Source organism: Polypterus senegalus, chromosome 5 (genome assembly GCF_016835505.1).
Source record: "Polypterus senegalus isolate Bchr_013 chromosome 5, ASM1683550v1, whole genome shotgun sequence".
NCBI lineage: Eukaryota > Metazoa > Chordata > Cladistia > Polypteriformes > Polypteridae > Polypterus > Polypterus senegalus.
The window spans coordinates 172,080,186-172,095,232 of record NC_053158.1 but is presented as its reverse complement, the minus strand read 5'-3'; the positions used below and the strand labels follow the sequence as shown (position 1 = coordinate 172,095,232).

The 15,047-nt window shown below is 35.5% G+C and overlaps 1 protein-coding gene across 2 annotated transcripts in view; it reads left to right on the top strand.

Moving 5' to 3' along the window:
* The first annotated feature begins 1,008 nt into the window (after positions 1-1,008).
* The window catches only part of LOC120529645 (5-hydroxytryptamine receptor 5A-like), a 100,326-nt gene continuing 86,287 nt past the window's right edge, over positions 1,009-15,047 (top strand). Inside the window, exons 1-2 of one of the 2 annotated variants that reach the window (XM_039753630.1) lie at positions 1,009-1,094; positions 11,560-11,609. The gene's annotated coding sequence lies outside the window, so the exon portion shown is untranslated. The remainder of the gene's footprint in view (positions 1,095-11,559; positions 11,610-15,047) is intronic. The other variant, XM_039753631.1, reaches the window with a different exon arrangement.

Below are 15,047 nucleotides of genomic sequence, written 5' to 3'. Positions count from 1 at the left end.
CAAAATAAGAAACTAATCTACTATTTCCTGTAAAAATATAAATGTAATACTTTTAAATGAATATTGAAAAGAATATACTTTTGAGAACACTTGTTCACCCTAAGCAAATGTGACAATCAAAAAAAATGACTTCCAGTCAGTGTGATGAAAAGTGGGGTCTTGCTGAAAGCTAGTGACGCACACTTTCACACCCCAGTGAAGAGCTTTGACACCTCTGACAGGAAAGGGAGAAGGGATAGTAAGTGTACATTACAATGATCTGAACAAGTAATCAAATACAAATGGGTCTTTCATAGGAAAAAAACACTTATTTACTCCATACATGCGGACCCTTTTTATATACTTTCTAATACCTTAAGTTTCAAAAGGAATTAGACAAGATGTACCCTAAAAGAGGTCGCCGCATATATGTGCATTTTATAAATACAAATCTTTGGTAATGAAAGTGGATTCTGAATTGAACTTGAATGGTACAAAAGCACATAGAATAAATCAAGCAGGATTCTGAAAACCCGAATCGAGGGTCTAATTGTTACAGAATGTTCTTATAGGGAATGAACTCTAGACCTTTCTCGGTGCATCTCATTTTAATTTATTTTTTAAGAATTTACTTAGGTTTAATGAGTAAAGAGACAGTAAATTTTGCAGCAAAATCGGCAAACTGGTTTACATTCTCCCAATTACAGCTCTCAAGGGAAAGCTAAGCAGCAGCGTGTTCTGCGCGTCTTCTGGACAATGGGACTTCAGTTCTTTGTTAACGAGCCAGACTTTACCGGCTGTTCTTCATATAAGCCGTGGGAAACAAAACCAAACAAATAATAATAACAATAAAGTATCAATATTAATACTGAGTAGACACCATAATTATACTTGTTTTAAAGCGCTGAAGGCTGATATATTTACAAATTCACCTCATTCCCCCTTTCTATTGTACTGTTTGGTTTGATCCAATCTCGGTGTGCTGACAGCCTTGAGCCCAGCATTCATACACCCTGCAAGAGGTGGTGAAGGAGGAGGAGGTTCTGTGCGAAATTACGGACTAAATAAACAAATAAACATGGGGGTGAAATGTAAATTTTAAAAATTGATTTAAGGTAAGTCACCCTTGAACGGCGACCTTTCATTTTCCATCCTGTGAATGACTGAAAATTTGCTAATGCCATTTCGCTTTTACCAATATGACTTGAGTAAAGAATATGCTGAATTTCAAAGTACAAGCAAATATAGACAGTTTGGTGGGAAAAAAGTTTGTCTCTGTGAGTAAGAACACATACACTGAGATTTCACAGCAGTTTCGTTACTAAGCCTGTCGCCACTTCGTGATTATTGCATTTTTGTCTGTTTTCGTATGCCACAGTGTGACTAATGCAACTTTTTTACTTTTAAACAATGACGTGTATATAGTAGACAATGCCAGCAGCTGTAAATTTGGAAATGCGTTGTATTCCTTTACTTTGGGAATCGTGACACTTTTTGTAACACGTTTAAGCGAATTATGTGATTATTTAGTAATTATCAAGTTCATTACTCTAAACCTGTAATCTTGACTATTCATGATACTGCAAATCATGTGAAGCAAACCAGCTTTGTATAGCAGTCAAAATACATTGGCATAGTAGTTTCTTAATCCACTGAAATCGGTAAGTCGATATTTATCCCATCAGTTGAATGTCAATTAAACTACTCAAACCTAACATGTTTGAAAAGGCTTTTTACTGCACGAGATTTTCAACTCTGCCATTATCACGAATCAAAAGTGAATTTATGTAAGATCTGACTTTAGGTCGATTGCATTTATGTTATTTGTCGTGGCATATTTATGAATTCATTTAGTCTTTGATACTGTCTGTTTCTACTGATTGGGATTAATGCCCACTGTTGCGCTGCTATGCTTAACCCTGACAAGGCATGAATATTTCGCCAGGAGCGGGAATGTATTTTTAAACTGGAGTGTCTGCAGTCTCTCGAGAACACTATTCTTCTGTGACCTGACTTCGCCAGCGCAAACCCGTGAAATAACGGACCACAGCAGTACTAGAGTCATTTCTAGCGTTCTTTAGCATGATGTTCGAATGCTAGATATTATCTACCCAGTTCACTTTTTAGATCTTTTATAAAAAGAAATCTAAGTACACGTCTATAATAATAACTACACATAATTACCATCCCAGTACCATAGTAGTAAAATAAGTAAATACATAAAGAATACAGAATATTTTGATTTTAGTTTGATATCTGTATTATTGTCTAGTAAATCGTATGGGAAAATGAATGCTCGCTGGAGTGGTGAGAAAACGTAACGCCGGTTCTCCTTGTCCATTTCACCCACGTTTGAAGCGCAGGTGTTGGAGTGCTTTCTGGCCCCTTATGACATCTCGCATCTTTGCCGCTGTACCGCTCCAAATCATAGACTTCAAGATTAATTCTCGTCGTGCTAACAACCTTGATTAAAAAAAAGTGAGAGATTCTTACACTTTGTGCACAGCGATTCATTCCGTGTCTCCATGTGAACTATATCAAAGAAAATATGAGACGATCAACGCGTCATTCTTTTAATTAGGCCAGCTCGCAATTCTCCTTCTTTTGTCTCGGAGGCAGTGGGAGGTAACTGGGGCGTCATTAAACTTTACTGAAAATGTCGTCCTCTTCACAGTCCTAATGGTTGTCTCCTAAATTACAAGTCGTCAGGTTTCACAAATCATTGACGATGTGCACATACTGTAATTGTCGTGCATTTAGGACTCGCGTTTCTTTCTTTCTGTGGCTGGTGTAGTATCAGAAAAGTCAAGCCACAGTATTTCATGTCTTCAGTCATTGTGATATACCATGTGTTTAATAATCCTGCATTGCTGCTTAAAATGTTCACATGGAAAAACTAGCTTGTTGGTCAGCTGAACTTTGAAAAATGAATATTTTAAAGAATTAGTTTATTTTATCTTATTTTACATGAAATTTATTTCAAATACACAGAACGTGAATGATTCGCAGCGGAACGCCTGCTATATGTGTATATCACACACACAGAAGAGTAAATTGCAAAACAATTAACTAGTCAACGAATAAAAGAAGCGTAATTTAGAAAATTCACATTCCCATTCTCAGTAGTCTCCTGGCAGTTGCTCGTATTGAATACTTTATCAAAACTACAAATTTTTATGCTTTTTGTATAATGATACTTACACTGCGTTAACAGGGAATACACCATACCAATATTTTTAGCTAATATGTTAACTCTTTTCTTTCCAGAGTTAAGTGTAATGCATTTTGGCTGACACTGCAGTGGTGTGGTAATTCCATCTATTTTTTGAAAGATATGTTAAAAGCAAATGCAAATGCTGGTTGTTTTGGAAACTGGTGATTTTTTCATATACAGTGTTATATTTGTTGTTAAAATAAATTACCACGTACTGAATAAACTAAGCAGCATACATTTTGTTAAACATTAAGCCAGTAGGTAGCCTTTTTATGATTTGAAGTAGTTAAATTATAGTTAGAAATGTAGTTGTCCATACTTTATAACATCTTTGAACATAATTTAAAATGTGGATTACATTTGAACCATATGTGAGAAAATATAAGTAATACCAAGTTTGTCTGACAATGGTAAAGAGCCAAAGCCTTAATTTATTTTCTACTTTGGGGTGTATTTATGGACAGGAGAATGTGGAAGTAGTGAATGTAAATGTACGTTGACTGTTGTGATATAATAATGTGTCCCAATAAGCACAATTTATTTTTTGTGTGAATGTTTTATATATATATATATATATATATATATATATATATACACACACAATACTTAGGAAATCATTAGAAAATGTGAACCGGAACTGGATGACTGGGTTTAGGAAATGATTGGATTGGCTTCCCATTTGCTGTCCTGGAAAATGCACTTTAAAATATACCATTAAGAAAGGATGGAGCTTAAAAAGCTGAAAAATATGGATGGTGCTCTGCGTCAGTGCTACCCTGAAGGAAATCATGACATATCTAGTAAATGACAAGACAGAGTGAAAAGAAAATGAGGCATTCCATTAGTTTAACTACATAGTTAACAGATGTAAAGGAAATAAATTCAGATTAATTTGCAATTGTAAATAATGGAATCCAATTATTTCACCAATTATTATTCAACTGCCACAATGTACATCAGATTTGACAGTGCATTTGCACTCTTATGAACACTATATAAAAAAATACAGCTGCAGTGCAAAAGAACTGTCACAGCTTAAAATGAATTTATATATTTCTTTTGTTTATGAAAGAGTGTTCTCTGTCATCAATACATAAAAGCTGTTCATGACAGATGTGTTGAACTAATTGTTTTCCCTATATGCCATTGAAAAGAGATAAAGCAGCATCCAAAAAGTTTATCAGATTGGCCTATTCAGTGTTTGAATACCAAATACATTTTATTATGACACCACTTTACAATAAGGCACATTTCTATCCAGTCATTTTCTGAACGTGCTATATCTATCATAGACTCGCAGGGCAGAAACAGGAATTTTGTTTTATTACATTGTAAATTCAGGATTTGCTAGAATTATAGAGAATATGCACCCTTTTGTAACAAATGTATTACATCTGACATTTCATCATAAACCTGTATAAATACATTCATGAACACGTACACTGATTTCTTGTACCTTCACAGTTGCAAATTGCATGTAGTTCTCTGAAATGTCTGAAAGAGTCAGCACTATTACATGAGATCAAGTCATCAACATTTTCTGCTGTGCTGACAGCAGCTTACTTGAGGGAAAAAGGTTGTTGAAAACAAACTTAGCTTTGATTGACTCGTGATGATGAGGCCATGCAGAGAAACATGGGCTCGCTTGTTGTGCTGTCTATAAGTCAAGCTTAGGCAGACTTTTATGAAATCAAAACAGTGTCTACATGTCAAAGACAAATCAACCTTTCAGATGTGGTGAAATCTTTTATGTCTCTGCAAGAATACCATTAAAGACATAGAAATTTCAGTTTGCAAGCTTTAAAGATTTCGGGTGGTCTTTATTGTTCAATTCATTCTTTTTAACCTGTTTTTGGTATAGTAGTATTTTTATATTTAGATGACAATTTGAGCTGAATAAAGTCGCATGTCTTTAAATGTGACATTTTCATATACATGATCACTTAATAATGGCACAATGTAATTGGTTTACTTAGTGAATGATACAAAGAAAGGGGAAAATGCAGTATTTAGAATAAAACACTCATATTCATTCAGCATATATGGTATGGTAAGACTTTACACATTCTTTCACCAGTTTTATTCTGATCACATTGCACAAAAAAAGAAAAGCAGCAGACATGCAGGCACTGCCAGAGAGTCATATTAAGAAATTTTGTCATAAACCCATGTCTGCAATAAAATAATAACTAAAATATCTATGTGTTAATTGAATATCACAGCTAGCAAACATTAAGAACATTCAAAATTGGTCTGTTCCTTTCAAGACATACTGTACAATATGTGCCTCTAACTCAGTGAAATAGCAGTTTGCTTTTTTCCCTCTTTGAAACTTGTAGCAATCAACTGGAGCACAAATGGCTGACACCAATTTTGATAAACAACTAACAATAACTACCTTTATAGTTACTAAGATTATCCTCCTCTGAGGTGGCAATAGACAGAGAGGTGATGTCCCAGTAAGTGATTTGTCCATTTATTTTTATAATTTATATGTTTTTCTTTTACATCGAATGCTCCATTGCTTGAGGTCGTTAACCGTCTGGCCGATTTCTTTGTGCAAATTAGTAGTAGCTGGTACTCTGGTTTCCTCCCACATCTGAAAGTTATACAGATTATTTTGACGAATGGTTGCATTGGCCTATTCTGAGTGACAGAGTTTGCATGTAAGTTTACAAACTCCAGATAGGTGGCCAACCAACCTCACTTATGATACTTCTAGGATAGACCATGTCCCAAAATATGTATAAATAGTATGACCATTATATCCCAAGCTCATTGGAACAATTCTAATCTATAGTATCCCAAAGAATCTGAACATGAATTCCATAGTTGTTTGGAAAAATAATTCTTTTCATTTTAAGATGATTCATGACTTCCTTATTTTTGACCTTTGCTGCATCTGTATGTTCAGTATTATTTTAAAATATTTCTTCTTAAAAGCTAATATTTTTTGCCTGCTTTTTGGCTTTCAGATTTAATTCTCACAAAGGCAAACCCCAAAACTACAAGTCCTGAGAATATACTTTTGTCTTCCGTGTTGAATGTTTTACGTTTACAACATTACTGGATGCTCTCATCACTCTTATTGCCCATTGATAGCCTTGTGATTCTCATTGCACCATTTTAATTTAAGAACATAAGAGAATGAGATGTATTCATTAAGTTTGTCAGGTTTATTTGGTTAGCCAATAAACAAGTTATCCCGGTATCTCATTCAGATGTTTTAATCTATTTAACAAATTTAAATTCTTAAGCCAAACGTTTCAGTTTTTATAACAATCTAACAGTGTTTTTCCTGTTGCATTGAATGAGTCTACAAATCCTGGGTCATTGACTTCACATCTATACAGGCCAATGTCACATCTTTTGTACTCTCTATCTACAGCCTTGTTAGTATGCATTAAGATGATTATACTCATACCTAAATCTATTCCTATTAATTATGTTTATGAATATGCTGATGTGCTGTCTCTCATACAGTACATATGATAACAAGAACATCTAATCTGTTTTCCTTTATCTACTGCTGTGGGGATGCATCCTTTTCAGAATGTAGAGAAGATGCTGCAGTATTACGCAATTTTGTTCTTTCTACTGTCATTATACCTCTGTCATTCATGTCTTTAGAGCACAGAGCTCTAGGTTTCCTGCTAACCTGACTGTCTCTATTGATCTCATATGTTTCCCTGTTTATTAGAAGCATTATCTTTATTTTGGACCTTTCAGACATTTTTGTCCATATGCTGCATCAGCTAACGTAAACTTCTTGTTTTTGTCAACTTCATTGTACATGTGTAAGCATTTTCTTCCTTTAAGCTTCAGAGTTTTTTGGTCAGCTTTCTTGGATTCACTCAGTCTCTTTAGTATGTCACTCAAGCTAAAGTCCTGAAACATGATCTAAAGAGGTTAGCCTATAACATCATTGTAATGTTAAAGCAACTTCTTAGCCAGCCTCACTCTTTGTGATCTCCTTCTTGGTGATACTGTGGCATCTTCCCTTTCCTGTGGTTGACTACTACTGGACCAAATGTCCTGCCACCAGTATTGGCCCAATTAAAAATGAAGTTACATGAAAGAAATATAAATGTAATGTTTCTAAAATCAGAATATTGTGAAGAATATCACAAACAAGTGCAAAATTATTCATTTTCTGCAAGGACCCAGCATTAAATGTAGGTATGTTTTCATTTTCTCCTTTGAAATGATTTCCTGTTTACTTGATGCACATAATGGAAAGAGTAAGTGCATTGTTCATCACCTGGGCTTACAGATTGTGGCCACTTAGTATCAAATATTCAAAAGAAGAATGTAAAAGTATAAAAACATTTTAATTTAATAAGAAACATCTATGAAACAAAATTAATCTTATTTTGTGTAGTGCCATTTACAGTATTTATCTTCAAATAAGACTGCAATTTATTATCAGCCAGAGAAACGTATGTGTACACATACAGTATCGCCAAACCTAGGGAAAGCTTGAAAAGAAAACAGTGCCATTATAAATGTATACTGCATAGTTGTAACACAGGAAATACTTTGCACAATTATTTTGGCAGTAATTTCAGCCTTGATTCCTCTTGGGTGTACAGTTATTGTTGTTAGATGTGCACTTCTGAATTTAGGGATTTGCATTTGTTGTTCCTTGAAGATTCATTCAGGCTGAAATGAGAATTTCACAGAATTTTAGTCTGTTAATTATTTCAAGGATTTCCAGTGAATTTCAAGTCTGAGGTTTGACTGAGCCACTGAAGAACATTCATCTTCTTGTCTAGGTTTGTTTCGGCTCAATGTTTAAAATCACCAAGTTAGAATACAAATATGCCCAGTCTGTTGTAGCCAGTACTGAATAGGTTCAGAAAATGGATATGTGAATGGAGAACCATGTTACTTGTGGTATCATTCAGAATCTCGTTCACATGTGTTAGCAACATTCAGGGAAACAGCCCTGTCTAGGAAAAGTCTGAGTGATTATGTATTATTTAATTTTCTTAGAAATTAAATTAATTGTCCTCAATCAGGAGCCTAGTAACCTTACATGTGCATTTTCAGAATTCTGTGTTGGAATTGTACAACAAGGTCCTTGGTCTTCCAGGTAAAAGTTATCCTCTAAAGTAGGGGTCTGCAACTCCAGTCCTGGAGAACTGCAGGTTTTCATTCTCACTCTTTTCTTAATCAGTGACCAGATTTTGCTGCTAATTAACTCTTTGCCTTAATTTTAATTGATACACTATCTTAAGACTCAGGCCCTTTAATTATTTCTTTTTTCCTTAATTAGCAACCAAACAATAATAAGACACAAAATGTACCAACACAAACAAAAACCTTCATCCATCACAAAAAAACTGAAAATAATGAAAGGTGAAGACCTTAGTAATGCTGATCTGCTCAAGTCCACAAAACATTTTGACAACATTCTTAAAAAAGAAAATCAACAGTTTTGGAAATGTCTTCCATGACAGAATGAGCACCATGGAATTAAATAACGGGTTTAATCAGCAACGAGAATTGGCTTCAAATTAAGAAACTGAATGAAATGAAGTTGGTTGGAGTTTGAGGCCCCAACTCAGTTGGTCATCTGTTGGCTCAGTTCACATCGTTTAAGGAGAAAAGAATCAATTCAACGGTCAGAGTCTCAAGAAAAGTCAATGACAATAAAGGGAAATAGTTAATTAGCAGCAAAAACTGGTCACTAATTAAGAAAAGAGTTATATTTTAGCTCTTAATTGCTGGAATTGGAGACCCCTGCCCTAAAATGTACTGTCAACTGTGTGACTTTATTATTTTTTTTAAACACATTACTTTCCTGAAGTGATCTCATATAAAATCTTGGATATATACTAGAGCATTTTTGTTTCATTATTTTAAATTATTTGTAGGAAAATATATTTACTTTGATATAGTTTAACTTTATTGGCTCATGTGTAAAGATGAGGTGATAAACATTACATACAATAGTATTTTAGTCTCGGTTTGCATTAGAAATATGAATAAAAAAACATTTAAACATTTAGCTGATTTGAAGATGAAAACCATTTATGAAATTACAAAACTGTTGGCACCTAAGCCTCACACATAATCACCATGAACTGTACAGAGAAAATAATGTATGAACATAGATTCATTGTCAAACTGTAAATCAAAATGCGTACAACTGGAGCAAGTCAAGTAATATAAATAGAAAAGTGTGTTCTGGCAGACCATGTAAAATGGGTTTTCAAACCTGTCCTCGTTGATCTTCCTCATTTTACACACTTTGATAATGCACAATGAGAAGAAGATCTATATACAGTCAAGTCTTCCTGCACTTCCACATTTCATAACACAAACATGGAAGCAACACTGAGAGAATTGTCAAGCAGCGAGCAAACAAAGTAGAGAGAAAGCTTGAGACTGAGATTTGAGTGTGAAGTATGGGCATGCTAAAAAAAGATTTGTTAGAACTTTCTTGGATTCAGAACACATTATTGTGAGTGCAAAAAGTGATATTTATTGTCATATATAGCAGATGTATATGTCAGTGAGCTCTTGCTGATTTAACAATTATAACCATTAATGGCTTGGCTAGTTCATCTGCATACAGATAGGTTGGTGATGCACACAATAGAATGCAGCATGTCAATATCCCTTTCACTGATTTTAAAGTAGAATTATATATATATATATATATATATATATGTATATACAGTGGTGTGAAAAACTATTTGCCCCCTTCCTGATTTCTTATTCTTTTGCATGTTTGTCACACAAAATGTTTCTGATCATCAAACACATTTAACCATTAGTCAAATATAACACAAGTAAACACAAAATGCAGTTTTTAAATGATGGTTTTATTATTTAGGAGAAAAAATCCAAAACTATATGGCCCTGTGTGAAAAGTAATTGCCCCTAAACCTAATAACTGGTTGGGCCACCCTTAGCAGCAATGACTGCAATCAAGCGTTTGCGATAACTTGCAATGAGTCTTTTACAGCGCTCTGGAGGAATTTTGGCCCACTCATCTTTGCAGAATTGTTGTAGTTCAGCTTTATTTGAGGGTTTTCTAGCATGAACCGCCTTTTTAAGGTCATGCCATAGCATCTCAGTTGGATTCAGGTGAGGACTTGGACTAGGCCACTCCAAAGTCTTCATTTTGTTTTTCTTCAGCCATTCAGAGGTGGATTTGCTGGTGTGGTTTGGGTCATTGTCCTGTTGCAACACCCAAGATCGCTTCAGCTTGAGTTGACGAACAGATGGCCGGACTTTCTCCTTCAGGATTTTTGGTAGACAGTAGAATTCATGGTTCCATCTATCACAGCAAGCCTTCCAGGTCCTGAAGCAGCAAAACAACCCCAGACCATCACACTACCACCACCATATTTTACTGTTGGTATGATGTTCTTTTTCTGAAATGCTGTGTTCCTTTTACGCCAGATGTAATGGGACATTTGCCTTCCAAAAAGTTCAACTTTTGTCTCATCAGTCCACAAGGTATTTTCCCAAAAGTCTTGGCAATCATTGAGATGTTTCTTAGCAAAATTGAGACGAGCCCTAATGTTCTTTTGCTTAACAGTGGTTTGCGTCTTGGAAATCTGCCATGCAGGCCGTTTTTGCCCAGTCTCTTTCTTATGGTGGAGTCATGAACACTGACCTTAATTGAGGCAAGTGAGGCCTGCAGTTCTTTAGATGTTGTCCTGGGGTCTTTTGTGACCTCTCGGATGAGTCGTCTCTGCGCTCTTGGGGTACTTTTGGTCGGCCAGGCCACTCCTGGGAAGGTTCACCACTGTTCCATGTTTTTGCCATTTGTGGATAATGGCTCTCACTGTGGTTCGCTGGAGTCCCAAAGCTCTAGAAATGGCTTTATAACCTTTACCAGACTGATAGATCTCAATTACTTCTGTTCTCATTTGTTCCTGAATTTCTTTGGATCTTGGCATGATGTCTAGCTTTTGAGGTGCTTTTGGTCTACTTCTCTGTGTCAGGCAGCTCCTATTTAAGTGATTTCTTGATTGAAACAGGTGTGGCAGTAATCAGGCCTGGGGGTGGCTACGGAAATTGAACTCAGGTGTGATACACCACAGTCAGGTTATTTATTAACAAGGGGGCAATTGCTTTTTCACACAGGGCCATGTAGGTTTGGATTTTTTTTCTCCCTAAATAATAAAAACCATCATTTAAAAACTGCATTTTGTGTTTACTTGTGTTATATATGACTAATGGTTAAATGTGTTTGATGATCAGAAACATTTTGTGTGACAAACATGCAAAAGAATAAGAAATCAGGAAGGGGGCAAATAGTTTTTCACACCACTGTATATGTATGTGTGTGTGTATATTTAATCAAGTGTTTATGGTTTTATGAATTTCCTTCTCTTTGCTCCCAGCAGAGTGGAGACAGGGTTGTGATTCTCTGAATGTAAGCATCCAGGAGTCTGTGAGTACTTTTTTTTTTCTTTTTTTAAGTAGAGTAATGTGAAACTATGTTTAATGTGACTGCATTCAAAACTTCTAGGTTCTTCATAATTAATAAAAAGGCACAGGTATTTTATTTGGGGTAGCGATTCAAGAAAATAATATTAAGACTTGTTTTGTTTCATAGGTTTAGTTTAGCGTCTCAAGGTTAGACAAATGGTTTTCCTTACTTACAGTTCCTCAACTTTTGTGTACAATTCTTCTTCTTTTGGTTGCTCCCGTTAGAGGTTGCCATAGCGGATCATCTTTTTCCATATCTTTTTATCCTGTGCATCTTGTTCGGTTACACCCATCAATATTGACTTTTTATGTTATTCTGTGCCAGTCCCATATTAAACAAAGCAAATCACACATTTGGGACTTTGCATTCTTTCTCCCTGCGGAGTGATAAGTATTTGTAAGTGTAGTTCTCTCTTATGCAGGTCGCTTCTTAGTGTGTGCTATAATGGGAGAGGAGCTCATGTGTAAACTAAAAACTGATGTACTCTGAATTGCATAAATAAGTGTTATCTAGTTTAATAACATTTACCCCAAACTACTGATCAAATAAATTTTTACTTTATTCCCTATTTAACAAGTTGAAATGAGTCCAACTTAAAAACAAACAGGAAACAGCAGCATCACAAGCTACCCGACTTGTGTTTGCAGTTCGAGTGAGCAAAAGAGACAGAGAAAGAGCATGAGAATGGGAAGAAGAGAAAGGCATTGTAATAACAAACAGGAGAATGCCTGCTGCACATTCAAAACCCTACCTCTCAACATTTATTCCTCAATCTGTTACATAAATGTGAAACATGCAATAACTAGCAAAACATTTCAGTACACTTCATAATATGCAAAACACACTGAAAATTAAACATGCAAATTTTATCCTTTTCAAAAGTGGACAAACAGGATGACTACCATCTGTAATTACAAGGGGAATGCGATGGTGGTTGGCAGCAATTATGGGTCTTGAAGACACAAATAAGGCAAAATTGTGTTGCTAACAAAGTTTCAAAACCACTGCTTTATATTAAATGTTTACCAGAGTTCTTGGATTTTACCATCACTAGTTTGGATGACATGGTGCGAGGTCAGTGGTTAATGACGCTACCTACCAGCTCTAGGGAACTGAACAGTCTCTGCAACTTTGTGTGTTTTTTTTTTTGGTTACTGCAATTCACCTCCAATACCCCAAAGATGTGCCTGTCAGTACCTAGTATCAGTGAGCGCAGGTGTGTGCATGAATGTCCTCTTCAACAGATGTAAATTTCCGCTTTGTGTCTGACACTGTTCAGGATGGGTTATGACAATTTTTGAACCTGTGTTAAAGGAAGCAGGCCCAGATAGTTTGCAATATAAAAAGTTAGGACATTAAATAATAATTAATATATAGCACTTCTTGTACTATCAGCTATCGTGAACCATAATGTACACTGTTTAAATAAGACAAATGCCTCTTGTGAAGAACAATACCACAGTATTTAGCTTTCCTGTCTCAAAATAAAGAGATCTTTGTTCAATAGCCAGTCACATCATTGATTTTCTAGATATTCTATTTTCTTCTCACATCTCAATGATGTGCATGTTAATTCAATTAGAAACTAAATTATCAGTGAGACCATTATACTGTAATAAAAATGGACTTAAAAAAATCAGATTTTTTATCATTAAATATTTGGATAAACTTACCATTAATTATCATTCTTTAGTCTTATTTGACAACAGAACCATAGGAAGAAAATATGTAGAGTTGACAACAACATTGAATGGAGTGAGCCTAATATGAAGAATATAATTGTTAGTCTTACACAGCAAATACAGGAACTGAATGGCCCTTCAAGCCCATATTCTTTAAGTGCTTCCTATACTACACAATATAGTACACAGTAATAAGCTTCTCCATATTAAACCTATTCACATGTGACCAGATTGTTTCTAAATATCTGTAGCAGAGCTGAGAGTTGCTTCACTGACCTATGGCCAGCACAGAATCTGTGTTTTCTTCCTGGACCTGATCTGCTACTGTTGGATGCATAATCATAGGCTTTCATAAGTTGGTTGTGAAGTGTGTTCTCTTGATAATTTGTGTAAACCCTCTTGTCTTTCCTTTAAAAAAAAAAAAAACACTCCACTTCTTAGTTCAGAAGTACTGTCCACACTTTCCATGAAATATTGAAGAGTGTTAGCCCATCACTCCCACAATATCCAGAATTGTCTAAATTTCTGGTCAGATCTCATCCACCCCTTCAGGCTTTTTAGTACAGAGCACTGTAGTAACACTTACCAAAAACATGGACTAAGCCCAAATCAATGCTTCTGGTGCTGCCTCCATGTTCAGGGTGTATGAATCAAGTTTAAGTGTTCCTCTGTGTACTTCTTATATCCCTTGACAGTATCCAACATTGAGTTCAGCATTTCCCCACCCTTGCTGAGAACAGCCAGGGTAATACACTGTTTTTATTATTACACCAAATTAGATAGATAGATAGAAACTTTATTAATCCCAAGGGGAAATTCACATAATCCAGCAGCAGTATACTGATACAAAGAAACAATATTAAATTAAATAGTAATAAAAATTAAAAAATGAAAAAAAAAATAAAATAAAATAAAAAAAAATAAAAAAAGCAAACAATAACTTTGAGTAATGTTAGCATTTACTCCCCCGGGTGGAATTGAAGAGTCACATAGTGTGCCGGAGGAACAATCTCCTCAGTCTGTCAGTGGAGCAAGACAGTGACAAAAGTCTGTCACTGAAGCTACTCTTCTGCCTGGAGATGACACTATTCAGTGGATGCAGTGGATTATTCATGATTGGCAGTAGTTTGCTTAGTGCCCGTCGCTCTGCCACAGGTGTTAAACTGTCCAACTTTAATCCTACAATGGAGCCTGCCTTCTTAACAAGTTTGTCCAGGCGTGAGGCGTCTTTCATCTTTATGCTGCCACCCCAGCACACCACCGCGTAGAAGAGGGCACTCGCCACAACCGTCTGGTAGAACATCTGCAGCATCTTACTGCAGATGTTGAAGGATGCCAACCTTCTCAGAAAGTATAGTCTGCTTTGACATTTCTTACATAGAGCATCAGTAATGGCAGTCCAGTCCAATTTGTCATCCAGCTGCATTAATATAAATATGAAAAAAAAATCAGTTACACAGTCATGATAGTTTTAGTAACTTGAAATTCTGAGATCATCACAGACAAATTGCCCATCTTTTGATACATTAAGCTTCAGTAATTGTTTTGATTTGTTCTTGACCTTTTTCTACCTTGTACTTGTCACACTTGAGTGTGTGTGTCTGTGTTAGAACTACTTGCTAAACTAATAGGTAACTGGTATCTTCATTCTGTTCTTAACTCTTGTCGTTCTTTTACTAAACTGTGATTTCTGGGTTAATTGCATGTCCCTTCTAAA